The sequence below is a fragment of the Strix aluco genome, chromosome 3, assembly GCF_031877795.1.
Source record: "Strix aluco isolate bStrAlu1 chromosome 3, bStrAlu1.hap1, whole genome shotgun sequence".
NCBI lineage: Eukaryota > Metazoa > Chordata > Aves > Strigiformes > Strigidae > Strix > Strix aluco.
In genome coordinates this window covers 7,521,607-7,548,085 of record NC_133933.1, presented here as the reverse complement: position 1 = coordinate 7,548,085, position 26,479 = coordinate 7,521,607, and the positions used below count along the sequence as shown (strand labels likewise).

The 26,479-nt window shown below is 40.2% G+C and overlaps 1 long non-coding RNA gene across 2 annotated transcripts in view; it reads right to left on the bottom strand.

The window, feature by feature from the left end:
* LOC141920473 (uncharacterized) overlaps positions 1-26,479 on the bottom strand; it is a 38,217-nt gene continuing 11,738 nt past the window's right edge. The window contains exons 3-5 of one of the 2 annotated variants that reach the window (XR_012622350.1): positions 11,083-11,163; positions 10,819-10,887; positions 1-76 (exon numbers count right to left, since the gene is read on the bottom strand). This is a non-coding gene — a long non-coding RNA (uncharacterized LOC141920473). The remainder of the gene's footprint in view (positions 77-10,818; positions 10,888-11,082; positions 11,164-26,479) is intronic. The other variant, XR_012622351.1, reaches the window with a different exon arrangement.

The window sequence follows — 26,479 nt, the reverse complement described above, 5'->3', positions numbered from 1 at the left end:
GCTGTAACATTCAGCAAGAAAGGGTTGAAACTGCAACGTGGTGGAACACTCCCAGGTCTTTGTACCAATGCTTCTTCTAAAATAAAATAAAAAGGCAGGGCTCATATAAGGCATTTTTTTTCCAAGAAACATACACATGAAATAGTTTGCATAGAAGTTTCATTTTCCCTTGTGTTTTTGCAAAAAAATTGTTAAAATTTGTTTTTCCCTATTGCAATTAAAACATCTGCTGTGACTATGTGGTAAAGAAAGGCAAAGAGCTACGACTATTTTATCTAAGGGTGACAGATTTATGAAAGGTCTATCAGCATGGCTCGGAAGCTAATGGATAAATTACAAGCCCATGATAGATAATAACTAAGTTCTGTGGGTTGAGCAAATGCCAAATATGGCAGCTGATTTTTTTTTAGACTACAGAAGCTCTCCAAAGGCAGGGACAGTTTCCAACACAATGTACTACCCCTTTGTTCCTAAGGCATGTTCTGTAGTACATATCCCTCTGGCAGGGTAACACCTGTACCTTTTGTAATGAACTTCACCGGTTCTGACTGCATTAGACCAAGGATGACTGGAGGCAAAAAACCCAAAATATATGGTGAGTATGTCTTAACCTGACCTACTCTACAAAACAGACCTAAATGCTCCTAGGTGAGGCCTTGATCCAAATATGACAGCTCAGGTCCTTCTTGTACCTTGAGGGTCTCATTGGGAAGGGATGACAGTCTCAGAGCCTCATGAAGAAGAAACTGAGCTGCAGCTCCCCTTCTGAGCTGCCCTGCACAACACTACCAGGATCAGTTAGTGCAGGAGGAACCATGTGCTGGTCCTCTCCTTTCTCAGAGCCGAGGGGTCCCTGGAAATGCAGTAGTTTTAAGGTCTCTAGAAGCTGCAGCCCTGCTCCCATTTGGATACAGCCAGGGTGATTACACCCTATCAGCTGGCCTTTGCATGCTGCCCAGGAAAATGTAGCAATGGAAGTAACATAGGAAGGGTGGCAAAGTAAGAGGGCTGAAGAGATTGCGCGAGACTGCGGGAATGGAAAAGCAAGGAGAGAAGGCAATAGGAATGCAGGGGAGGAGGGATGAGGGAAAGAAGTGAAAGATGGATAAACCAAAGACAATATACAAAAGAAAAATGGCATCAAAGAAGAGACATGGAGAAAAGATGAGGCCAAAATACGTGCAAAGCCCAAACAGAACAATGCGAGAAACTGCTATGGGAAATAAGCTGAGCAGATGTGTGAATGAGATGTACTTCTTTGTCATGGCAAACACGCTGCTTCCTGCCTGCCTCCTTCTGGGTGGCTTCCCTGCAACAGCTTGCACTTCTGGTGCAGCTGCCCAGTAGCCTAAATGTTCATATCTATATCTATTGATTAATATTTGACACGGCATCTTGCAAAGCACCTAATAAAAGCTCTAAATAATCAGCTAGTGCAGTCTCTGCACATCTGTAAGGGCTGGAATGCAGCACCTTTTCAGTACCGCACCATTACATTATGCCTTTAAGCCTCTGCAAACAAATCCAACTGGTGAACAGTTGTTGATTTATCATGCAGTTCCCTGGAGCCACAGTGAGGTTCAATCCGCCTACTAGATTCGCCACACAAATTCTTGAGAGGTGACTTGAATTACATTTAATCTTTTATGTGATACGAAAATGTTGAGGTGTGAGATGCTTCCATCCCTTAAAATGAACTAAATCACCTCATTCCAGGAAAAAGAAAGGTGCTGCTTCAGCCTCATCAGACAACATAACTCCTGCTGAGGTCAACAGAAATTTCACTGATGCAACAGAGGCAGAACAGATTGCAATTCTGCACTGTTTTTATTTGGTAGTAAACATCTCTAAAGCGGTCTATGCACTGAAATATGCTTTCACACAAACCTGGTGTTCCCCAGCAGGACTGTTTATGTGAACAGAATTCAGCACTAGCTGTCTTAGGTATAAAGGTGCAAATTTACTACTCATAAGCCTGTGTTATTTCTCCAACACTTATTTGCTCCTGGCTTCCAAAAGTTGCCATAAAACAGAAACTACAGCTTTTTTATGAAATGACAGAAAAGTGGCAGTCCTCCCAGCTGCAGAGCTGTGAAAAGGGGATGGCTGTTAGATATATTCTTTGACTGTGTTTTTACAGGAGGAAATCAGTGTGAGTATGCACAATCCAAGGGTACTTTCTCAAAGATGGCAGTTGAAAGCAGCTTTTGTTGGAAAACACAAAAAAACAATCCTTAGGAGAACACAGCTTCTCCTCTAAGAGAAGCTCTCCTATCTCACAAATACCCCATAAGAGTCAGTTCCACAGACCCGATCATTCCTGAGGAATCTGCAACCATCCATTTGGAAATACTGTCTCTCTTCTAGCAGTTATCCCTCTCCCATGCTGTTCCATGACTAAGGGAACACAACCAAAACTCAGGTGTCTGTTCCTAGGAAGCCTTTCATCTGGTGTGGCTGTAGACTCTGACCTGTTAATACTTCGTTAATTTGTTCGTCAAGATTACAGGGACCCCCCAGCTCTAACTACTTCTGCCTGACACACTCTCTGCTGCTTGTATTTTAAGAGTTTCTAGAACGTGTTTCAGAAGCAGCTTTCTGAAACTAAGAAACAGAGCACTTAGACATATCTGAAGATGCTAGTGACACAGTGTTCCTTGGCTCTTCCTTGGGCTGTGATAGCATCAGTGACGTTTTTATCTAGGAATGTAATGAAAGGAGACTAGGGATTTTTAAAATTTGGCTTGGTATTTCAGCAACAGAATAAATGCAATAACAAACAAAATTCAGACATGTACCTTATTAAAAAAAATAAAATTGCTAAAAGTTGTAAAAATTACATAAAGAGTTTCTGTCCTTATCAGTTTGTTAATCTCAGTCATGAAAAAAGCTGTGATTTCAAGAACTTCCTAGAATCAGGGTCCCACATGCACTAAGGTTCATAAGCAGCTTGTCTTTCAAGAGGACCAAGGATGGCGGTGAAAGCAGAAATTCTCACTATATTCTGAAATACTTTTATGGGCTATTACGGTCTAACCAATAATTTTAATTTAAAAACCAGAGCATATAGTTCTGCAGAGATGGAACAGGTGCAGAATAGGCAGGCAAAGCCTTTTTACCTTGAAACACACTATGTTCTCATTTCTAAGCGATCTTTCAGTCTTACAGTTTACTTATTTGCTTTTCCCCTCTGGCACTTTTGAGCAAAGAGCAGGCTTTTAAAACCACTGTGTGTCCTAATGTCAATCAGCAAGAAAAACATCCATAGGCATAGGATAGAATACTGATGGTAAGTGTTCAAATCTGCATTTAGGGTCCCAGAACAGAGACTAAATTTACTACTGATTTTGGCTCCAGGATTCCTAGCGCTGGTCACCCCAAGTGCACTTAAATATGCAACTAACACTCAGAGCTTTTAGAAACATTTCTCAGAAGAGGTCCAATGAGTAAGGAAGAAGGCTGACTCCAGGGCTCAAGGCACTGTCCAAAACATTATGCTTGGCTGAGAGCTAGGACCACTGGCGGCTCCACCACAGGGCGAGAAATGACAATGTTGCGCTGTAAGTCACCTCGTGACACCTACCACCATTAAGGCACTGTTTATATGAGAATTGTTAATGATGTAAGGAATGCTAGAAAAGAAAATACAAAGCACTGGGCAAAGGGAAAAAGGTGAACAATTTAGGTAGCCTTTTCTGTTTGATGCCATACAATTGGAGTCCTTGCACGCAGTAGGAGGTATTTGACATTTTCCTCTTCAGAGATTAGCACTTACAGGTATTGATTTAGACTAGGATTTATACATGACTGTCATTTTTACAAAGGGCACAATAAGAGAGATTAGCAAGAAATTGACAGGCACACCATCCTTAATCAGCTGCAAACTGTTTTCATCCGAAATCTGCGGGTTTGTCAGCAAAAGCAAAATGCACAATAACTAAGTGGGGTAGTGGAAGAAGAGCACTCAGCCCAACAGGATGAAAATAGCTACCAGGAAAGGGTGCCATAAGAGAGCTTTTTATCTTTTATTTTTAATCTGGAACAGAGTCACAATTCATGCCACGTCTTTTAAAACCCTATTATCTGTTTTGGATTAGAATTAAAGTTCCTTCTCAAACACCAAGCTGTTCCCATGCCCTTTACAGGACATGGGTCCCACCCAAGCATGTCAGAAGGCTGCCAGGTCAACTTCTCATTACCCAAGTCCCTTGCTGGATGCAGTCTCAAGTAATGTGCATCTCTCTTTCAATCCAGGAGCCTTCCTTTGGAAGAAGTAGGTTTAAAAACACAATGCATAAGGAAAAAACCTACCCAGCTCTTTGTGAATGAGACCTGAAGACTGAATATATCATGAAGAAGGATTTTCTTTGGCACAAATAGAAGTAAAAGCCTTGCTACTTTCGATTTTCAGTAAGAGTTCGGCACCTACTTCGTTCTCAGTGCAATTTGCCCAGATGCATTTCAACACGCCTTGTCCATCTAATCCATTTTGAAAAATCTCATTTTGCCTGCTTGGAAGTTGTGGAAACATATGCTACAGCCAGGTGTATTTCAATTACAAAGGATAAAAATTTCAGGGAAAAAAGATTACATTTTCTGCCTCTCTTAGTTATCCAACCTCTAAATTAAAAGCAGGAAAATGGATGCCTCTTTCACTGCCCAAGTCTGCTTGAAAATTGGTTTCCTGTTTAGCCTGCATCATGGGATTTAAATTATTTTATTCCAAAAGTTACAAAGCACCAAAGGTTCTTGCCTCTGAGTGAAATGGATTAATATTTACAAGAATTATATTTTTCTTGATAAGTCTCAGTCTGCGTAGCCCCTTATCAATGGTGCCCTGATATGATAGAGCTGTTTCTGTTGGGGTTAGGTTCAGGCAAAAAGTATAGCAGATTTTGCTCACTTTCTGACTGGATAAGCTTAGATAAAGTGCAGTGCTGATCCTTATGAGGTACAATTAATCTCCTCAATGGTATAAACCTTTGATATCTTTTCTGTTGTGTCTACAACTAATGAAAATTTCACAACTGCCTTGTTAAGGGAGAAATATGTTGAAGCAGCACCCTATCATTCGTACTGCCTTTTGAGCTTGTGCTATTAATTCAAAGATGACTGAAAGCACATCTGCTATGAAAAGAAATCCATGGGGCCGAAAAAGTGGGAGAGCTGTCCATGCTGTGTAGGGAATCATCACAGGTTTAGACACACTGTCTCAACTGGGCCTCCTGTTGCATTTCTGCAGTGTCTAAATGGACCCCCAAAGCCGTTCCTGCCTTTAAGCAGGCAGCCAGCTTTGGATCTAGATTTCCTCTCATCATGTGGTGAAAAGTTACAGAGGCCAGGCTGAGCTGGACTACCTCACAGGAATTGAATAGCAAAAGAACAAAGGAAGGGCTGAGACAGAGACATCAGACTTAGCGGGCTGCTTCAGAGGGAACTGGAGAGGTGGGGTGCAGTCAGAGTTATCTCCCACCCCAAACAGCAATTTTGCACCTGGGAGCAGCAGCAACCAGCTTGACTTCCCAGATCTCTGGCCTAAAAATAAGTAGGGGGAACATTTTGCTGTTGTTTTATCTGCAGCCTACAGTTTGAGAAAATGGCTTTCCTCGTCTGCACCTGTCCAGTGGGAAGCTCTCAAAGGAACAATGTCAAAATGCAGCACACATCCACAGCCCAATGGGGCCAATTTACAATGGCTGAGGATCTGACCCGGACTGTTTCTTTCATTTCTCTACTACTCAATCCATATTCAAAATGTTTTGCTATCAGAGGTTTATCTTATGAAATAATAATACTATTCTGGCTTAGTGCCAAGGTTGGGCTAAGGGATGGCAATACATTAACGCTCCAGGTAATCAGCTCAGCAACTTTCAACTGTCAGTCACAGCTCTATGAAACTGTCCTGGCAATAATAAATGTTTTCAGATATGCTCATTGGTGATACATTAAAAACAGTATCCAGCAAATGTGAGACTTGCCTCTCTGTGTATGCAGTGGGTCTAACATATCTGCAATGATCCAATCAACCATTCAGAAAGTAATTTTAGTTCTTGTATAAACATCTATTTGTTAAGCAGGGATACACAACCAGCTCAGGGAGAACTCAATAAATGCTTTTAACATTAAATAAAACATAACTCAATTATTGAAGTAGAAAATGAAGACTATTGTTGTGCCCAAGGAAAACAAAAAGCTTTTTGAAGGGCAAAAATTTCTTCTTTTATGTTTATTTTAGTAGGGCTGTACTTTTAGACCACATTTAAATTACTAGACTGCACTTGGGAAAGAAAATAATATAGTAAACCATCCAGACCGTATAACCCTCCATAGGTTTAATCTACAGAGAGCTCAAGGTTTCATTTTCTGCATGAAGAGATAGGTCAGCTCTAATTCTTATATGAAGGTTGCTTCAATCCAGCTTAACAAGAAGAAAATTCCTGTATTACCAAGCCTCCCCCGCAGCATATTTAATATTTCCTTGATCTCTTCGTACTACCAAACAGTTTATGGGATTCACTGTGTCTCAGTCCACAGGAAGTTTTCTTGTAGTAGAAATACACTAGGCCTTGTGATGGAAGACAGATCAATATAAACAAGAAAAATATTGTTCATAGATTATTCTGTTTTCTCATAGTTGTTTATCCAGTTACCAGTATCTGGTAGGTTTTTATATTCTGACCTGAATCTAAGTTTTTCTGTCACAGAAATCTAACTCATATAAATAATATTTTGCAAAGAATTAACAACAGCTTTGTGCTCTTTCAGCAAGTGTCTTCCTCCTGAAGGACTGTCTCCTTTTATAGGGTTGCTTTCCTCCATTTTGCTTTCCAAGTAAACAACCTCACTTGACACCTTATTCATCATCCACTAATGTGAACGTGCTTGCACTCCTGATTTGTTATGCTTTTCTTTAGACAGAATAAGGAAACTGAAGGTATCAGTTTTTCAAGGGCCAAATGCTTGTGAAATCGTTAGCCCTCAATGACTTACTGTAAGTTAGAACTCATCCTTGCTTTTGCATTACCCACTGACATAACATCTGTCTGACACCTGTGATCAGCTACACCACATCTTTACTCCCATGACAGCAGCACTAATTTAGAAAAAAAAAAAAAAATTCAAATCCCCCAAGCCATGAGACTACACAGTTTAACTGGGTGGGGGGGAAAGCTGAGTTTTGGTTACAGCTGGCCAGAAGTATAAAAAAAGAAAAGCTTCTCACAAAATTGAAAGATCAAAGAAGTTTGGGGTTTTCGTCTTTCCCACCCCTCCCCTCTAAATACCAACATGCAGTATTTCCACAAGGAAATCATTCCCATAGAGCCTGTAGCCCATGAAACAGAAAGGAAAACTGGACAGCATACAGAGCAACTACAGGAAACACCCAGAAGTATCCCAGGGAGGACTGCTCCTTGCTGCTCACAGAGTCCCCCCTCTCTAACAGGCAATTAGTAGTACTGACACCAATGAACTCTCCCCAACTAGAAAACATCCAAATATTTTGATCCTTGGCCTTGTGCCAGACCTCTTCCAGAACTGTCAGTTCTTTCCTGGAGTTAGAGAGATTGAAAAAGCTACTCTGTCCTGGAGCTGAACATCTAGAAAGTATCACCTTTTAACCCCATAGAACCCCAGCTGCTGGACCATCCCTACAGAGCCAGAATTCACCAACACTGGATTCAACCAAAACTTGTCAAATGCCAATACAGGGGCATATCTTTGGGAAAGAAATATAATCAACATTTTCTTGTGCCCCATTTCTGCCCTGATGAAGGTGCTGAGCCATACAATCTCTCATGCTTCCTGCAGCATTCTACTGCCTTTTTCTAATCTAATCTGAAATGTTAAAGTAAGACTGAGTTTCCCTTCTTACACACGTTCCTCCCAGGAGTGGATGACTGTACTTCAGTGTTTACATTTCAATTACCGACCTCCAACATCAACTCTGCAAGCTCTCTGCTATTCGATGAAAACATACTTGTTTTCCCATTGAAACACACAACAGCTTTTAGTTAATACGCCCCCAGACCAGAGAAGCCATAAATGAAATACTAATTTGTTGTGCTGCTTGAATTACAGTTCCTGGCTGGGCAAACTAAAAAGTCCTATGTCACAGGAATGGGTTTGTTACACTTAATTGCGTGTCTTACTCTCTTTCCGAGACATCAAAACATTTGAGGTCTCGGCGTAACTTGAAAATATCTGAATCAAGCCTGAAAGGCTAACAAGAAGAACAAACCAAAAAGCTGAGTGCTGTCTCACACTGCCCCGTATGATTAAAGAGAATTACAGAATGAGCAAAAAAGCCCTAGAGTCAATGACATTGGTATTGGAATGAAGTATCTAGGGAGCTGCTGAAACTGCTAGCACTTGGGAATCTTGTGTAGTTTCCCACTGTGAAAGTTGAAGTAATTAACCTACAGTCTTCTGTGTGCCTCAGCCAGCCAAGAGAGGAGAGAGGGGATGAGCAGAAAGTCGGTCAGACCTGAAATTTATGACATCTAGGATCTCAAGGGAGCCTATTCCAGCAGAGCAGGTCTTGAGGCAGAACACAGAGCTGGAATTCAGCACAATGGGATTTTACTCCTGTGTCTGTCCATGCAGAGAAAAAGACATTATATCTCCCTGTTTGCTTTCCTATCCCTTTGCTGTATCAACTTAGACCAAAATGCTTTGTGTGCCTGCAAATTGGCACACTGATTCCGAGCAAGACTAAAAAGTGCAGCATGCTATAAATAAGCATTGTTTTATCAAAATGACATTTGTTTGGGAGGCCACTTCGCACATTGGGTCAGAGATATCGCTCCTGCCACGCTTCACAATCATAGCCGTTCCACAGGTAGTCTCCCTTCTTGCTGTGTTTGCCAAAACAGACCTGTCTGAGGGGGGATCAGGGGCAGTAGGGGTCAAAGCCCATTCCACAATTTGGAGCCTTCTTTTGTTTATATCAGAGGACCCAATCACCTATAAAATATCACATTAAAGCACATTCAATCTAAATGAAAGATTCTATTCCTGCACAAGCTCTCCAATCCAAGCATCAGATTTGGTCTATTCCAAACAAAAAGGGTCTCTTCAAACAATGTTATGAGAAATTTCTAAAGAAGAAGAGCTGGGTAGGTTTTTTAGAAAAAAAAACTTTTTGTTTTGGGGTGGGGGAAACCAATAGGTTTTCCACTTAAGATGTTCTTCCTCAAATAAGGCCTACATAAGAACAAAAAAATCCTCCTGTAATCTAGGATTTCTCATTTCTTCTTCAATATGGGCAGAAATGACTCAACAAGGTGAAGGAATGAAGAGAGGTAAAGGACTAGTTCCTCACACTGTCTGTTGAGGCAGACCCAATGCAGCCAGGCAGCAATCTGCAGTCCCTCAGGTGAGCACAAAACAGATTTAGAAACAGTTCGCCTCTCTCCTGAAATTCCCCAAGGGGAAATAGAGCTCAGCAAACCCGTTTATTTAATGAAAACCTTTATCCAGGAAATAGTACACTGTCCAAACCCAGACATCACATAACATTGTCTCCTAGTACTAATAATCTACGATGAGGACTTCGCTCAGTTTGCCTTAAATAGCCATTGGAAATCTCCTGGAATAGGGTAAATCATTAAAAGAAGGCTTCTGTTATGCAGATGCCAGGGAAGATGCATATTAGGTTATTGCATGCATCTGTATTCATTTCTGTGTCTTTGCATCTGCCTAGAAATACACACCACTGGTACTTCTTAGTTTGTTGAGAATGCCAATGCAAAGAGAAAGTGGCACATCTTTGTTTATATGTTAATCATGGGAGCATATCTGTGCTACACACACCATCAAAGCAACTGCACTCTTTATACAGAAAAGCCATGCAATACTTTCTGGGGTTGTGCTACAGAAAACAGTGGGAAGGTTCAACTCTGCCCTGCTCCAGTTGATTTTTTAAATAGTTTTTGTTCAACGAGATAAAGGTATTTATTTACATTTTATGTTTTAGTGAGGGAAGGAATTGATTTTCAGTGGAATCGGGGACTTGTGTAAAGATTACCTAAGAAGGGTAGTTCAGAGGGTTAATTTAATTTCCATCTCTTCCTCTGATCCCATGTTTTTATTCTCAGGCCTCTTCATGCCAACCCCATCCCCACACTTGGCATGCCCTATCAGCTTTTAATATATCTCCTTTTATGTCTTTTCACAAAACATACCTCTTCTTTTAAATTGGGCTTATTTCTTGACATGACACAAAATGGGAAGTCAATATATTTTAGATGAAATTCAGTGCCCATGTTATTGCAGTTGGTTCAGTAGCTATTCATTAAACTATTAAGAAAAGCAAGACCTACTAAAAGATATAGGCTGAACAATACACAATGTATATTAAACAAATTACACAGATCATTAACGATCTTGCAAGATTAATAGAAAACTGACTTACAGAATCAAAATCCATTCCCTCTCTCTCAAGTCTGAGCCTGGAAATGCCCCAAGAGCAAGCCATATTAAATTTAAAGCTAACCTGATCTAGGCTTTGCCGTCCCTCTCTAAGGGCAAAGCATTCTATGACATTTGGAAATGGCAGCTAGTTACACACCACGCATTTTTCAGTAGCATCCATTTCAAAGTGATATCATTACATGAATGAACTCTACTCACTGCTTGTGGAGAGCATCGCCTGGTCTAGTGGTTTGTTTGTGTTTTTTTTTTTTTTTTCTTTGCAAATGACTCTATGGTATAAAGCTCTGAATATCATGCATTTATGAACCTGAGTATGTGTGCTGCTATTTTCACAGGAAAACTGTCATTATAAAAACAACCAGCATAAGGCCTCATGGCACTTACCTTCAGAAGACAATTGGTTTCATGAAGCAAATGCCAGCAGCTGCATTATCAAATAACCTGAAGACTGTGCTGGATAAATAATAAAAAATGGATCTCTGTGTAAGATGCAGGTGATGGAAAGAAATTAATCTTTGGAGCTCATCTTCAGAACATCAAATAATACACCTGACCAAATGAAAATCTAAACTGAAGATCTTATTATAGCTGCACATACAGACAGCCCTTATTTTATGAGACTGAAAAGCACTAGAAGACAGATCTTACCTTGTAGTTTCTAGAATCTGGTATTTAGCTCAAAATCTTTTAGAAGTCTACCCAAATTTCATACATCAGCTGTAGAGTTATCTGCAGAGAGAAAAAGAAAATGAATTACTGTAAATATACTGAAACCAAATAAAAATGCAATATCCCCACAGTATACATATTTCATAAGCAACACAAAAAACTCTTTACAATGCATCCTGTAGAGAAAGAGGTTTCAGTTCCTTGTCCTTAGTACTGTGAGTATTCAGCCTAAATTGCTGCCCTCTCTAAAAGTTTTAAGCTCTGAAAAGCAGAAGAATACCTCAGAAGATGAATAACTGATTATCTTGAGATAATCAAGATACTTAACAGTGACCTTACTTCTTTGTTCAGTGTGAACTCATCTGTTATGCCCGTGGTTCATTTTAGCCTGTTGGTAACTTGTTGGCCATCAATCCTGCTTAATTATTTCTAGCTAAAAACAAAACGTTGATTTGGCATTAAACAAATTCATCTAACAAAGTTTCCATAAAATTAAGGATATTTATGCCTTTGTCTGCTAACTGAACCATCAGTGATGCTTTCTCCATATACTGCATAAGAATTTAGCTATTATTCTAAGCAAATGAATTCAGGGCAAAAATAGAAACAGCCATTAAAAGATAATGCTACTGGATAATTCTTGCTTCCAGTTCTGTCAACATATAGAAGTTTAAGATCTTCATGATAGTCCAATCAAGCTGAATTAAAATGCTTTCCAAGTATATTTTTGTGCTATATAAGCTTGTCTCATTAAAAATTGGGAAGGGGGGAAAAAACAACCTTGTGACTATGAACTAAAATAGTGCTGACACTGCTTTTTGAGAACCAGGCAGACTGTTTGTACTCTCACATTTCTTGTTTTTACAAATGAAAGAAAATGGTAATCAGGATTTAGTGCATTTATCTGGAATCTCCAAAGCAGAATTTACAAGAAATAATAAGGCATCAAGCTGGCCTCGCAGAAGTCTCTCATGCCCCAAACACAGCAGCACTGCAGGTAGTTCAAGGTGTCAGTGGCAGAAAGTGACCCTTCTTATGTACAATAGCTGCCTAACAGGACTGTTTCAACAGCAGCACCTAAGGGATTATGAATAATGATCACCTCCAGGAAGATTCTTCTTACATGTCTCCCACTTAACCTCAACCTGATTATGAGGACATGTGGTGGTTTTGCAAACCTTGGTGATCTGAAACACTGCTCTGTACAGATTTTTCTTTTCCCAGTTAAGGGAGCCTACTACTCAGTTACTCTGAGGCTCCTTTTCATTCCTTTGTTAGCACAGCAAGGTTACTGAGACTCTTTGAAAGCATCCAGCATGTCTGTTTACACATTGCTACAGAAAGTCCCATGCCTATTCAAATGGAGTGAGAGGTCCATGCCCGGAAGGGGTTTGCATGCAGAGTTCCTGAGAGCAGTTGCACAATGGCTGTAGAGGAAAAGGCATAACCTACCCTGACAGGCAGGATTGTCCTGAGCTGCAAACATGGTCAAGAACATCATGGATTTGCACAAAACAACTTGAAGCCACAGTGAGAGAAGGAATCACAAGAGGCTTTTTATTCCCAATTACAGAATAACTGAGAGCGAGCAGAGCTTCCTCTGATCCTCATGACCACAGAAGACCACTTGCACACATTCTCTGTGGGGGAAATTTGCTTCTTCAATCATGGTTATATCAAGAAGGAAGGGAGAGAGAGCAGAGCAGCTGGTAGGGCAATAAACCACGGCTTTGAGCAGCAGGAACACTTGATCCACTCATCTTCTAATTAGCTCTAACATGAGAGTAACACAACATATTGACTTCTTCCAGTCCTCTTTGTACCATACCTAAAGTGGTCATGGCTGCCAATCTTTAAATGTCACAGTTGAGTCAAGAGCCAGTGTCAAGAGAAAGAATATGCAGTCACCTGTAGAACGGAGTTAGCACTAGCAGATAATCTGCTAGTTCTCTCATCAAAACCATTTCTCATCTCACCATTTGGCCCTCAGGGATAACACGACCTAGAAAACTGTCAGTTTCATAGCAAAATATTTTTGAATAAAATGTTCTGCCCAGATTCAACAAACTCCAAACCCATGATGTAATGGTGACAGTTGGTACCTGACGAGCAACATCCTGGTTGTTGAAGACTTAAGCACAGACCATTATCCACAACTTAACTGGCTGCTCTTAAGGTGGTTTCAAGTTTGCTTGCCCTCTTCAAAATCTGTGTTCATACTTAGCAATCCATATGGAGAGTTAGAAAATTATGGGGAAGGAAATGACTCTTCATTAGAAATGGCTCTTCATCAGAAATGGTGTCAGGTGAACAGTAGCAGATTAAATGGTAACCACACTCACTTCTGTTTGTTAAGCAGGGCAACAGACACCATAAGGAACCAGAGCCAAAAGGCTGAAGGCTATGTCAATATGAAGTTGATGGCCAAATGAAATATGTGTATACTGATACACAGATAGCTCCAAGTCAGTCTGTCCCTTCCTCTCTTTCTATTTTTCCTGATTTCTCTGGTCCGGGCAGGGAGGCACACATAAGCTATGTGGATTCTGAAGAACAATAATTGAAGTGCAATACCAATGCTCTAGTTTGACTAGAGTTAGGTGTGGGTCAGCAGACTGAGACATTCAGAGGACTCTCCCCCTTACCATCTTTTTCCTGTAATGTTTGCTGATTTATCTGTGCATATATGACTTAATTAGTGAGAAGTGATTTGGAGGCCCTAACTCTCCTCTAAGAATACAGGGTAGAGCAGAACTTCAAAAAAATGCCTAAAAAAGGATGGCAGAGAGTTGGGCTTTTCACTCTTTGCACCGTGCTGCTGCGTGGCTGAGCACTCTCAATCCCTGAGAACCAACCTCAAACAGTTGTGGTGTCCACTTGTGCTTGCCACTGCCACATTTGGTCGCCGCTTCCCTGCATACAGAGCTAGTTGCAAGCAGGATCCCACGCTGTAACAAGGAAGAGATGTCCACTTCCATCACACTATCAGCACAGAGCTGACCACCTGTGCTTTAGTCAGGGCTCTTCTTGACACGGTCTCCGTATTTGCTCTATGCAATAACAGTATGCTCAGCTTCTAAGCAGCTGTGTTTAATTGAGAGGGATTTTAAAATCTCACTTGTTATTGGATACACAAAATAAATCACTAAAAGGCAGGAAAACAATTTATGGAAGTGAGGTTACACCTCTCCATGCTGAACTGTGGGGTAGATTTGGCATGTTTTGCAGACCAGCTGAAGGTCTGGTCCAATTTTCGTGACTGTTCCTTGGACTCAGTGTAACTCCCCAGAGCTACACTGGGCTGGTGATGTCTGAGGCCATCTCTAACATTTGCTGTTAGGGACATGAGGATATATCCCCATGGCCACACTGATGATAATGTCACCTGTGATAACAGCATGATTACACAGGCACAGACAGGGTAGTTTCCTGGTAAATGCGACTCCCCTTCCCTCATGAAAGCAAACCACTTGCTTCAGCCATTATCTTCAACAAGGAAATTTACCATTTACTTCTCACGAGGTTTTCAATTTACTTGACATTTAAAAACATAAGTACCTTTGGCCTTACTAATTCTCCCCCCACCATTAGTACCTGACACGCAGCTCTGCTGACTCGGCATATGACCTTCTGCTCCTCTGAAACTGAATGAAGGCTCAGAGGTTTCGTTACCAAGGCAACTCCTTTTGATATTTGTACAAAGTTACATGCTTTGGAGGGAACCTGCAAAGCTGCCCAATCCCACAGGAAGGACACCTGCGGCTCACTCTTTTAGGCTCATGTACAAAGGACCAGATACAATACAGGTTGAAGCTCTAATGAAGTCCTGTAACAATTTAAGTGTATAAATCTGTCTAAAACAAGAGTACCTCTGTCGCATGAAAGTAACAGTGGCTTGCATATTACTAGAGAGGGTGGAAAATCTTTGCAAACCACTATCCTTTCAAAGATGCTTAGCAAAAAGGACAACACAAGTAATATTGCTGCAGCCCAAATGAGAGCGTTACCTGCAGAGACACAGAATAGCTTTACAAAAGAGCAATAAAACTGAAATAAACAAGTATCTCTTGGATGTGGCTGTACCAGAGGTCCCAATGGGAGAGGAGGTTTATTGGTCACAATTCCAGAGGGTAATGGACACGTTAGTGAGAGCAACTTTTAATTTTCCATGGAGGAAAACCGAACTGAACATGAATAAATTACACTGAAGTGACTGAGAGTGCCAGGGTGCTCAGGATTTAACAAAGGAAAATTGACTGCCAGAAAATGAAAAAATCTTAACTAAGTAAAGCCCACGTTGAGCAATGCTGAGAACTCCAGGGCATGGCAAGGAGAATGAGCCTCTCCAGCAAGGGTCAGAAAGCAGCTACATCAAACATTGCTGTAGGTAACATAAGTCATGAAAATGAGAAAAGGATGAGATCACTGTTTCTGGTGGTTTAGTCCCTGCTTGGACTCCGTAGGATAACACAATTTATTAGGCCGGCAGGATTTTTCTATCACCATAAAGAGACCATTGTAGATTTGTTCTTTAATCCCGTTACTGTTATCCTTACAAGGGACCATGTAGAATCCAGTTTATAATTACTGTAACTAGAATTCACCATTTCCCATAAGATGTTGTTTTCAGTTGCTTACAACTTTGTCAAACTACCAAAATTGCAAAAGCAGCTTTTATTTTGGCATTTAAAAATTTACACTTTCAACTTAAGAGTCTTAATGCCTGCATTTTCTAAGATAGTGCTGGGTTTGGGCTTATCACAGAACAATGGCACAGAGCGTAAAATCAGCAAACTGAAGATGCAAGGGGAAGGATAAGTTTCTAGTTAATTCAATGTTTCATTCCCAATTCTGCAGCAGGACTTCTGGGCAGTTCTGCACAGGGGAGAAGACCGGACTCGCATATGTTCCCAAGGAGGAATGGGGCGATATGAATGATTCTTCTTTACCAGCTTTTGTCTGCCTATATCTAAATTAAATATAAAGGCTTCTCTCTTTGTGAAGGTGTGAATCACTACAGCTGACAAGGATGAAACAGGCAGTGGTTTGGAAAATGCCATGTCACCCACAGATGTACTTCCAAATGAACACTGAGGTCCCAATGATGTCCTGCTCAAGACAACAAAATTATCCATTCCCTGTGGAAGAGCTCGTCCTATCATGAAACAAAAAAATTTCTGTGATTTATACAGTCTTGACAATGCTGCAATCAGCAAGAAGGTCATATAAACTTGTTGAAATCTGTTAGTGTGAAGGTCACAAGCTACCAAAACCCATTCGAGTACTAGGACTGATTGTTATTACATCCCCTAATTATGGTAGGCATAAAATAGCACATCTCTGACAAGTAACAAACAGCAGAAAGACAGCCCAGAACATACACACCTTGCTGCTATATTTTCTCAGTGACAAGACACACTGTCCTACTTCTTGAAATACAGAGTTGCATGACTTTCCAAAATAATCACCAGCATGACTTTTTCCAAACATATAGCTCTACTCCATAATGAAGTCATACTGAGACCTGTCCATCTCTCCTGAAATAAGGCATTTTAGGAAGATGATGTTCTGAATAAATTCTTCCTTAGCAAATACAATTTTGATTGAAAAATATCAGTAAGAAAGTAGATAACATTGTAAATATCTGCATCTGGTGAACTAACTGTATCAGGACTTCAATTCAGGTAGGTACGTAAACGTATCCTTACAGAAAAGAACGTATTGTTCCTTACTAGAGGTTTTTGACTTCAAGGGCATCTAGAAACAACAGAACTGAGTCATCCCAAGTTACTGTGAAGTTTGTTGTTTTGTTTTGTTTTTTAATTAGCAGCATAGTTGCTCTGCTCCTGTAGAGTCATTCAGGGTTTAGGTAAAAAAGATCTGTAATTATGAAGTAAATTGTCAAGCAAAATTAAACTGAATTGAGCCTATCCATCCTCTGCTACTGTTTGCAACCTTCAGTCATGCTTTCTTTCGGTTTTCATATTGCTTCCTCCCCTTAAAGGAGCAAAGCCAGCATCTCTTGCCACCAAGGGAAAATATTCAGTAAATGCAGTAGCCTCCAGCCTAACTAAAACCTGGTATAAGTTCACTCAGCAGTACACAAAGACCATCATCACCGCTCCTGGTGGACTGTTAATTGGGTTCTCCGTCTTATTTACTCTGTTATAGTAGTGTCCGTAATCAAATGGCTTTGTACAAAGAATACATCAATGACCCACTCCATGCAATTTTTCCTGAGACATGCTCTTGTTTTTCACCATCAACCACCATTCCCTAGAGATAAACACACAGAATCTGTACCATCTATCAGACAGCACCCGAAGGAGAGACCTGACTTATTTCCTGCCTGTTCCCCCCCCTTTTTTTTTTTTTTAAATTTAAACCAGAGCAGATATTTCTGAGGAAAGAAAGAAAAACTGTCAGAGAAAAAGATGATGCAAAATTAAACAGCGATGCTTGCATAATGGATGATGTGACTTGTTAGAAATCTTTAATTGCTTTTTATCATTTGGTGCAAGTATTTCCAGATACACAACCAACCTCCTAAAGATTTCCCTCAACTCCACAACAGAGCACAGGATCCCTTTGCCACCATAACAGAGTACTCTCCTTCACAAGAGCAGCCATATTTACAGTGTCAAAACTAATTAGCAAAACCAAATACAACATTTAAAGCATGGATGCAGGCCTTTGGTTTAGATATCACTAGTTACTGGTACTACTGAAAAACTACCAGTTTTGAGTCCTTTATAACCATAAGTGGAACTTCAGCATTAGTAAAATGGGAGGTTCAGCCCAAGCGTGAAATGGTTTTTGAAAGGTTTGAGAGGCTTACATTTCTTGTGCTTGGACTCAATTACTTCTCAGCATGCTGAAACAAACAAGAGCTTTTTTTCCCCTATACAATGCTTAGTTTAATTCCCGAGCTCTCCACAACAGAATGTTGTGGAAGCCAATTTATAAATAGGTTGAAGAAGAAATTAGACTCATTCATCACTGGTGGATATTAATCAGGATGGCCCAGCCACAGTCGCCCAGCCTGGAAAACAGTACTCAGCAGATTATCAAGAGCTAAAAAGAAATATATGTGGAAAGATATTTTAGTCACACATTGTTTCACATACTCTTTTCCTGAGTTTTTCCCCAAGTAGCTACTGGTTGAGACTATTTATTAGACTGGATCAACTTCTGGACATCCAGAATAACAATAGCAAAACATAGTTCTTTTTCTATGTTAAAGGCAGTAAGAACTCAAAAATAATTCCAGTTTTGTTTTGCAAAGTCTGAACAGAGAATGTGAACTGGAATTCAATAAAACTGTACTAACTATTGTGATGTTTGCACTGAAAATATATAGCTATTTTATGGTGAAATCACAAGAAAACATGGTCATTTAAGTTATCCCATCCTTCATAACAGTCTTTCCTGATCTAATGAAAAACAAAATTAAACACAAAGATGGGGCATATGAAGAAAAATGCCTATCATAAGTTCATATGCAGTGCAGAAATGCTGCAAGGTTTGCACTGAAGCAGCAGACCCAAAGCTTTCACCAGGAAATGGGTGAGCTTCTTTCCATTTACCTCCCAGAAGAGCTACATGCTGTTTAGCAGTCCTTTGAGATCTGCCTTTTGCCAGCTATCTTAATTGCAGTTAAGGAACTACACTCGTAGGAACAGTCTTTCCTTATGATGTCGCATTTCTTGTGCTGCACTTCTGAAAGTGCCATCAAATCACAAAAGGGGAAAAACTCATTCAAACTGCTTTTGAATTAGGCTGTGTGCTGCAGTATCGCCCATCTTCAGCACCAACATGAGAGACCATGGGTTTCATGTGTCTTATAACTCTGCTTCAATACAAAACATTGACAAAAAGCCTGAATCGAGATCCTCAGGTCAGGTAGTGATGTCTCCATTGACATGTACCTATTTTCACCAGCTCAGGATCCAACTCAGACTTGAATGGGAGATTGGTTTAGGTCACTATTCTTGGAAATGTCAGAACAGCCACCCCTGGAAGCACATATCAACAGGTCTGCAGCTGTTAAAGAGTCCATCTCACGTTATGAAATACAGTCCCATGCCCTTATCACCCAGTTAGACAGAATACACAAGATTTCAAACCTTTCTCGAAAGTACAAAGTGTCCTGTCCATTCACCTACAGAAAGTGCCCCACGTGGTGAGGAACCAATCCCCACAGCAATCTTACATGGAAAATACTTTATATCCCAGAAAAGCAAAGCTTTGCCCATGAAGTGTGCCAACAATCCAGTTTAATAACTGAGTTTGACTTTTTTGGCACTTGATTTGACTTTTCAAACAAAATTCAGATTCAAGAGAAGTTGGGTTGGTTTTGGGTTTCTTTGTTTGGTTTGTTTGTTTGTTTTGTTTTTTTTTTTTTTTTCCAAAGCTCACTTTTTGCTAGGAAAAGTACAGTAACAAAAGAATGGCCTGTTTCTTCTGCAGCTGTGCATATAGCACAGACCTTCTCCTTGAGTCAGACAGGCTTATTCTGATTCAGCAAACAAGCAAATAAGAAACAGCCACAGGGGAATAGCAGAAAAAGCACAGACTATGAAAAAAAATGCTGAAAAAATGCATGGGCAAATATCAAGAAGAGAAGGCAAATAATATAAAAAGCAGTAATACAACTAATGACATTCAAGGCAAATATTAGCTGGGTTTAACACAAGCTGGATGAATAAGGTAAATATTCCGAAGAGTGTATGGAGACCACCTCATGCCTGTGCTCCAGGGAGGAGAAGGATGACCACCCCTCAGAGCTCAAGCTTTTCTGCAACAGTTCTCAACTCAGCAAGAGAGAGGATGAGGAAAGCTTGTTGACCATAATTCTGCCAAACAGAATCCAGTAAACAAGAGCAGTATCAATATACAACACAAGGCCTTGCTAAAAAGCCAAATGGCTTCTTTCAAGAAGTGACTGCAGGACAATAAAATTTAGTAAGTGAAATTACAGTGGTATAAAAAAAAAAATCAGTGTGGTTACGCAAATTGTACACCAATGAGGAGGGAAGGAAAAAAAATAATAAAACTTGGGAAGATGCCTAAGTAGAAGTCACAACACATGAGGTTTATAAGAAATATCATTTACTCCCGTAGTGAGTATTGCTGTATTCCTGAAGAGATGAAACAGGCTGTGGTGAATTAAGCTAACCCACATAGACAGAGGTGGTGTAGGGCGACTGTTTTATTTACACTTTTCATCATATAGATGATTGATGAAATGCATTACAGCATGTATATTGTGGATAAGAACATTTAATATCATCAGATTTCAACTTTCCCTATTTTGAAAACTTAAATTCACAGTAATGCCATAAGGAAATCCCTCAATGCTTACATCTCCTGTGGCAGGCTTAGCTTTGGCTCAGTTTCCAGGCTGACTTGACTGGGAAGGTGAAGGAAGGACCACAACCTCCAGAAGGACTATACTGCACCATCCAAAAAAGAAAAGAGCATGGACTAGTTTGAGTTTCTTTGAAATTAAGAGACCACTGCTTGGTCTACCAGGCATCCCTCAGTGTCACTGCTGCTATTACATTTTGGGAGTTGAAGACTGCAAGACCTCACTTCCACTTTTATTTTTCTTCTAGTTTCTCTCAGTTGGTGGGTGATATGGATATTTCTGAATCAGAGAAAGCAGATGTCTCTTGTTTTCTTGCTGCTACCATAATAAACTAAGAGGTGAAAGGCACAGACACCATCACTAACATTGTTTACAATATATATATGTAGGAGCTGTCTGTTCTTCCCACATTCTCATGTACCTCCTCTGCCTTAAGTGCACACAGCAACAAATGGATGTAAATAATTGAGAGTGCTAATAATTGCTTTGCATACATTTAAGTGAAAACCACCAAACCTCACCCAGGTAGGCTTTCGCTCAGTGATGTGTTGAAAGAGGCATCCTCGCTCCATCATTTCTCCTAATTTCAACAATTTCACTAAAAATTTGAGTTAAAAGCTATGACGATATGATCACTCACCCTGTTCCACAGATACATACCAGGGTGGTAAGTTTCCAGCTAGCTCATGTTGGGCAGCTTTGATCTTGAATCAACACTGGTCCAGCACTGAGGGCTACAAATTAACAGAGTTCTGTATAGTATTCAAAATGAGAAATTATTGCCTGGAGCTTAGAGTTAATTTTGTAACAAAGTTTAAACATTAGTCATCAATTTCATTCTGATCAGTGACTTAATGGAATCCTATCATTTTCCAATAGCATTTTACAAAATGTTCTTTAAACAACATCTTCGTCATATAGTATGATGTGAAAACATTTGAAGATGACTGGCAAGCTCAAGCAGATGTGCAAACCTCAAATGTCAAAAGACTGAACACTAAGTGTCCAAGTTTGGGCTACTGGAAAAAGAACCAAAAGCTTACCAAGCCTCATCTTTTCTGCTTCCTGAACGATTTTTGTGGTACTTATATTTTCTGGTATTTTTGTCCTGGTCCAAGTCAAACTCCAGAAATTCTAAGAGAAAAAAGAAGGCATATGCTCTATCTAGCATGACATTATAGCAGAAGCCATGGAAGAACTATGTGCTGCCCTTGACAAGAAAGTTCTGTAAAAACATTATGTGCAGTGTGATATTCCTGCTTAGGAATCAAGCAAACTGACAAATTTCCTCACAACTGACTGTTGCAGGAGCAGAAACAAACACAATTACTCCAATCCTCAGAGAATTTGTACATACCAGAATGCTTCCCACTCTCTATATTTGTACGTAAAATAGTAGCTGAATTTAAAGGAAACTGTCAGCAGCACAAAACCCCTTAATGCTCCCCATTCCCCCATGGCTTGTGATTAGGGTCCTGCTGGGAAGTAGGCTTTCCCTTGTCCTGAAGAGGTGCCATAACTACTGAAATCATCATAGAATGGTTTGGGTTGGAAGGGACCTTAAAGCTCATCTAGCTCCAACCCCCCTGCCATGGGCAGGGACACCTTCCACTAGCCCAGGTTGCTCAAAGCCCCGTCCAACCTGGCCTTGAACACTGCCAGGGAGGGGCAGTAAAGAAATACCCTAATAACCAAAGAGAGGGGCTGGATTTTTTTGTGTTTGTTTTCACCCTGTCTGCCATTTATTGTCAGTAGCTACCATATCCTAGATGTAGAGGAGCCCTGTCTGCATGCTTACTGAGATCATGCTCTCTTTTGAAGAGGCAAAATCATTAACAACTAAAATAGCTGGCACCATTTCCAAAATAATGAGAACAAAGCAAAGCAAGGGCAGCCGAACTGCTCAGATAAAATTGGCTTGATAGTAGGTGGAGAGGAAAGTGTAAAGCAAAATATAAAACCTCAAACTATTACGATGGGAGAAAGGGAATGAATATAAGTTAGTTGCCTGCCCCACCTTGAGTTCTGGGTTAACTTAGACATAGCTTCTCAAAAAACATATGCTACATTCAGAGACAATCATGAAGTATAACTATAATCTTGCAAAAATTTGAGAGAGAGGTATGAAAAAGATGTGGTTTTGCTCTGGATTGGGAAATGTACACAGAACAAAGTAAATATAGAAGAATCAAATCAACTGCTTCAAAGGAAGAAGGAGGAAAAGTAAAACATACCTTCTTTAAGTAGAAATTAATTGCTGAAAAATTAAGACAACACATTTACAGTTGCTACAAGTACAAATATATTTATATATGGCTTGATGAAACTTCATTTTACAAGTCATCATAAAATTACTCAAAAAACCCAATTTAATTCAGCAGAGGACTAAGACTTTCCTAAACAAAAAAGTTTGCATTTACAACTTCTGGAATAAAAAACACCGAGTCAATTGCTGCTAGCCTGAAATTAAAAAGATATTTATGAATATGCAGTTTTGCATCAGAATATATCTGAAATACCTGGTAGAGGTCAGGTGAAGCTGAATAGACTGATCATCAAGCTAGTGTTCATCCATCCCTCCGTTCGTCAGGGATTCATTCTAGCATGGTGGCAATAAGTCACATTGAATTCAGATTAAAGGTTACTAAAGAATAATTCTAAGATCACTTTCCTCTCTGTGAAGGCTTTGCACAAGTGGGCTTGGTGAACATCTTCAAAGTGTGTAACCCATTGGCAAATAGAGAAGGATCTGTAAAGCAGCCATTTACGAGAAAGATGAAGGAAGCATCGAGGAGTACTCTAACAGTGTCTCCTTCAAGAAATCAACATTAATGCATTCCCAGAAAGTAAAATAATGCAGGGTAAAAGATAATAAACACTACATAGGCAAGCATGACCTGTGTTCCTGAATCAAGGTCAAGAAGGAACAAAGATATCTGCCATGAGCCAGTTTCCCTTTCTGCGGGAAATGCATTGACATGTTCTTTGAAGAGGTCCAGCTCCTCCACTATTTCCATCAAATGTAGCTAAAGTTGATGAACTCAGAAATCAGAGGAAAAGGAGGACAGGCTACAACATCCACACGCACTTATAATCACTGTGTAACCACAAATGTCAGATACCTTGGGAAGCCAAACAAGACTTCAGAAAAATGTTTTGAAAAACAGGAACTGAAGGCACCCATCTGAAATAATGTATGATAAAAGCAGAGCAGAGGCAATCATAATGGAGGGACACTTTAGTGATCCAGGTTAATTATCAAGAAAAACAAAGTGTGCAAAGCAAGCAAAGACAGTGAAACTTATCCTAACCTAAATCTACGTGGGCGCCCAAGCAATGTCAAAGGAGCAGAAAACTCCCTACAGAGGGGAACCCACCAGGGGAGAAAAAAAGAAAGAGAGGAGGTGAAGGAGGCAAGTAATTTACACTGAAACCTCTGTATCCCAAACACTCTGTATTATGGACAGTCAAAATACTCCAGCTGAGAGGGACTGAATACTGATGTACAGAGCACCTGTCAGTCATGAGAACAGAAATCAGATGAAACCAGCAAAGTTTTATCATTATGACCTGCATTCCTGTCCCTGACATAATGGGTTCAAGAATTCACCTGGACAGCAAGTCTCAGCCCCAAAGATCCAACCTCAAAGGAAAGAAATAACAACTACTGCAAATTCCTTACAGTAAAGCAAGCCCTATGTTTGAACTCAGAGTGTGGCAATACAACAAGTAACAGGTATCAGACAAAAAAATTCCATGGGAACTATGAAACAGTTATGCAAGGTGGAGTGGGAGGTTCTACAAAATTCTTTAGCTCAGGAGAAATCCTGAAAATCTATCCAAGGCACTGCAAGTACTGCATATGCAGCTTTCCACCACTTCGAAAAAGATCAGTGGAGAGAATCGAGGGTCAGGAGTTGTTTTGAAATCTGAGATACGCGAACAGTCTAGGAACTGGGAAGATAAAGAGAGGTAAAGATAAGAATCAGATAAAAACACTAAAATTTAGTGACAGACAAAGTAAATGTTCTGAAAATAGGTGTGGTTTTATAGAGATCAGGATTAGAAACTAAGGAGGTCAATTCATACTGGAGGAGCTGATTCTAAACACTCAAAAATATAACACTATCCTGCCTGGTTGTGTTTTGGTTTCTAAACTCTCTCTCCTTACTGTGAAATAAAATATTTGCACAAGTTTGGTAGACTATACAATACTCCGTAAACAGCCCACTGATAGCTACGATATAAGGAAATTCTAAGAAAATGTCAGGGTAAGGAATCAGTTGTATCACTTGAAATGCCCCCTGGGAAAGTACAGGCATCCAAATACTGAGGATGATTTTATATTCCAATTTCTGCTTCAGAGTATCAAAGCCGAAAATCATACTGTCCCCTGCTTAGATCACGTAGCTGGCTCAGAACAAGATGAATTTCCTACTGATACTATGTTTGAGGAAATTGCTCATTGCATGTTCCCTTGGGCTGGATGCCAAAAGGAAATTAAAGATGCATTGGCCAACTCAGCTGCTATGCAGTAACAGCATCTGAAAAATACAGCTCATGATCTTTGCCATGTCAGGGCAACCTCTCTGCAAATGAAAGCTAATAAGATTTGGATTGAAAGGAGCTGTGATAATGTCTGGGACAGACTCTCAGCTGGTGGGATGGCTGTAAGAGCCAGGATAGAGTACTTGCAGAGGACCAGGACTCCAAAATTGTCAGATCTGTTACCCTCCTTCCTACCAACTGATTTGTAACAGGGAAGGAAAACGCTGCAGCTTGCTGAGAAGCAAGATTTTGTCAGCATTCAGAACAATGCCGATGTTTTCTAACTGGTACCAAGTCAGAGTTTCCTGACTGCTGATTTCATCTGGGCAGGGGGAGAGAGGGTGTTGAGAAGGAAGCAGCATTTTTTTTTTTCTTCCGTAAATGTAATCCTTCTTTAAAAAAATCCCTCTGAGTTACATATGACTGGACAATCTGTACACAGCTCTAAACAAATATATCACCTTAAACCAGCCAGCTGTTGAGAAAGCAGTACAGGCAACAAACCAGTGAATTATGCAGCCACTTAGAATAAGGACTCCTGGCTCCCACTGCTTTCACCTCACTGCATTCCTCTCAGGCAAAGCTTTCTCAGTCACACAGATATTCAGTGACATACCTGTCCTTTGAGATTCTGAACAGTCTCCCAGTCCTGAACAACACTCACAGATCACAGTAATCCTGTTGACTCATTCACATCTCACATAGTCTCAGTGACAAAGAGCACACCACAACACGCAGAATTGAGCCCATTTTCTGTTGTCTATTGTCTATGTCACTCCATCCTTCCCATCATTGCACCACTGAAAGCCATAGACTTTTGTATGTTGCTTCTCAATACTCCTGCAGAGAACAGCAGAACTCCTTTGGAGAAAGGGAAACAGTCCCCACACGTATTTGGCTCCCTTGGACTTAGCTAGACTTACCCTTCTTTGAATGTTGCAGTCATTTGAATTTTCCCTTTAAATCTTTATTTGTCCAGTGTCCATGGGCAAGTATGATTTCCAGCACTAGCCCTCATATGATTGTAGCATATCTAAAAGATACTTTCAAATCTCTATCCATTACGTCTAACAGATTTTTTCTCAATGGAAGCTTAGGCAACGAAGCAAGAGTTAGACTTCTAAGTATTGTTATGTGTACAATCATTCACTCATCTGGAGACTCACAGAATGTCCTCCACAAGAAAATATATCAAAATGTGGAGGTGGGTTTTATTAGATTACCTTCTCCTATTTTAGCTACAATACTAAATGCATTGTAAGGTACTGTCATATAGTGACGTTCAGGTGTTGGACATGCCACTTGCATAGAACACACCACTTAGTTGACAGCAGGGTGGGGAAGCACAAACTCTTCTTTTTACAGAAGGAAGAGAAAAGCATCCCTTCCAAACTTGCAGGGACAGGCTGGAAATTGTGGCTAAGAAAAGCCTGTTGTCTAGTCCAAAAGAAAAGGTCA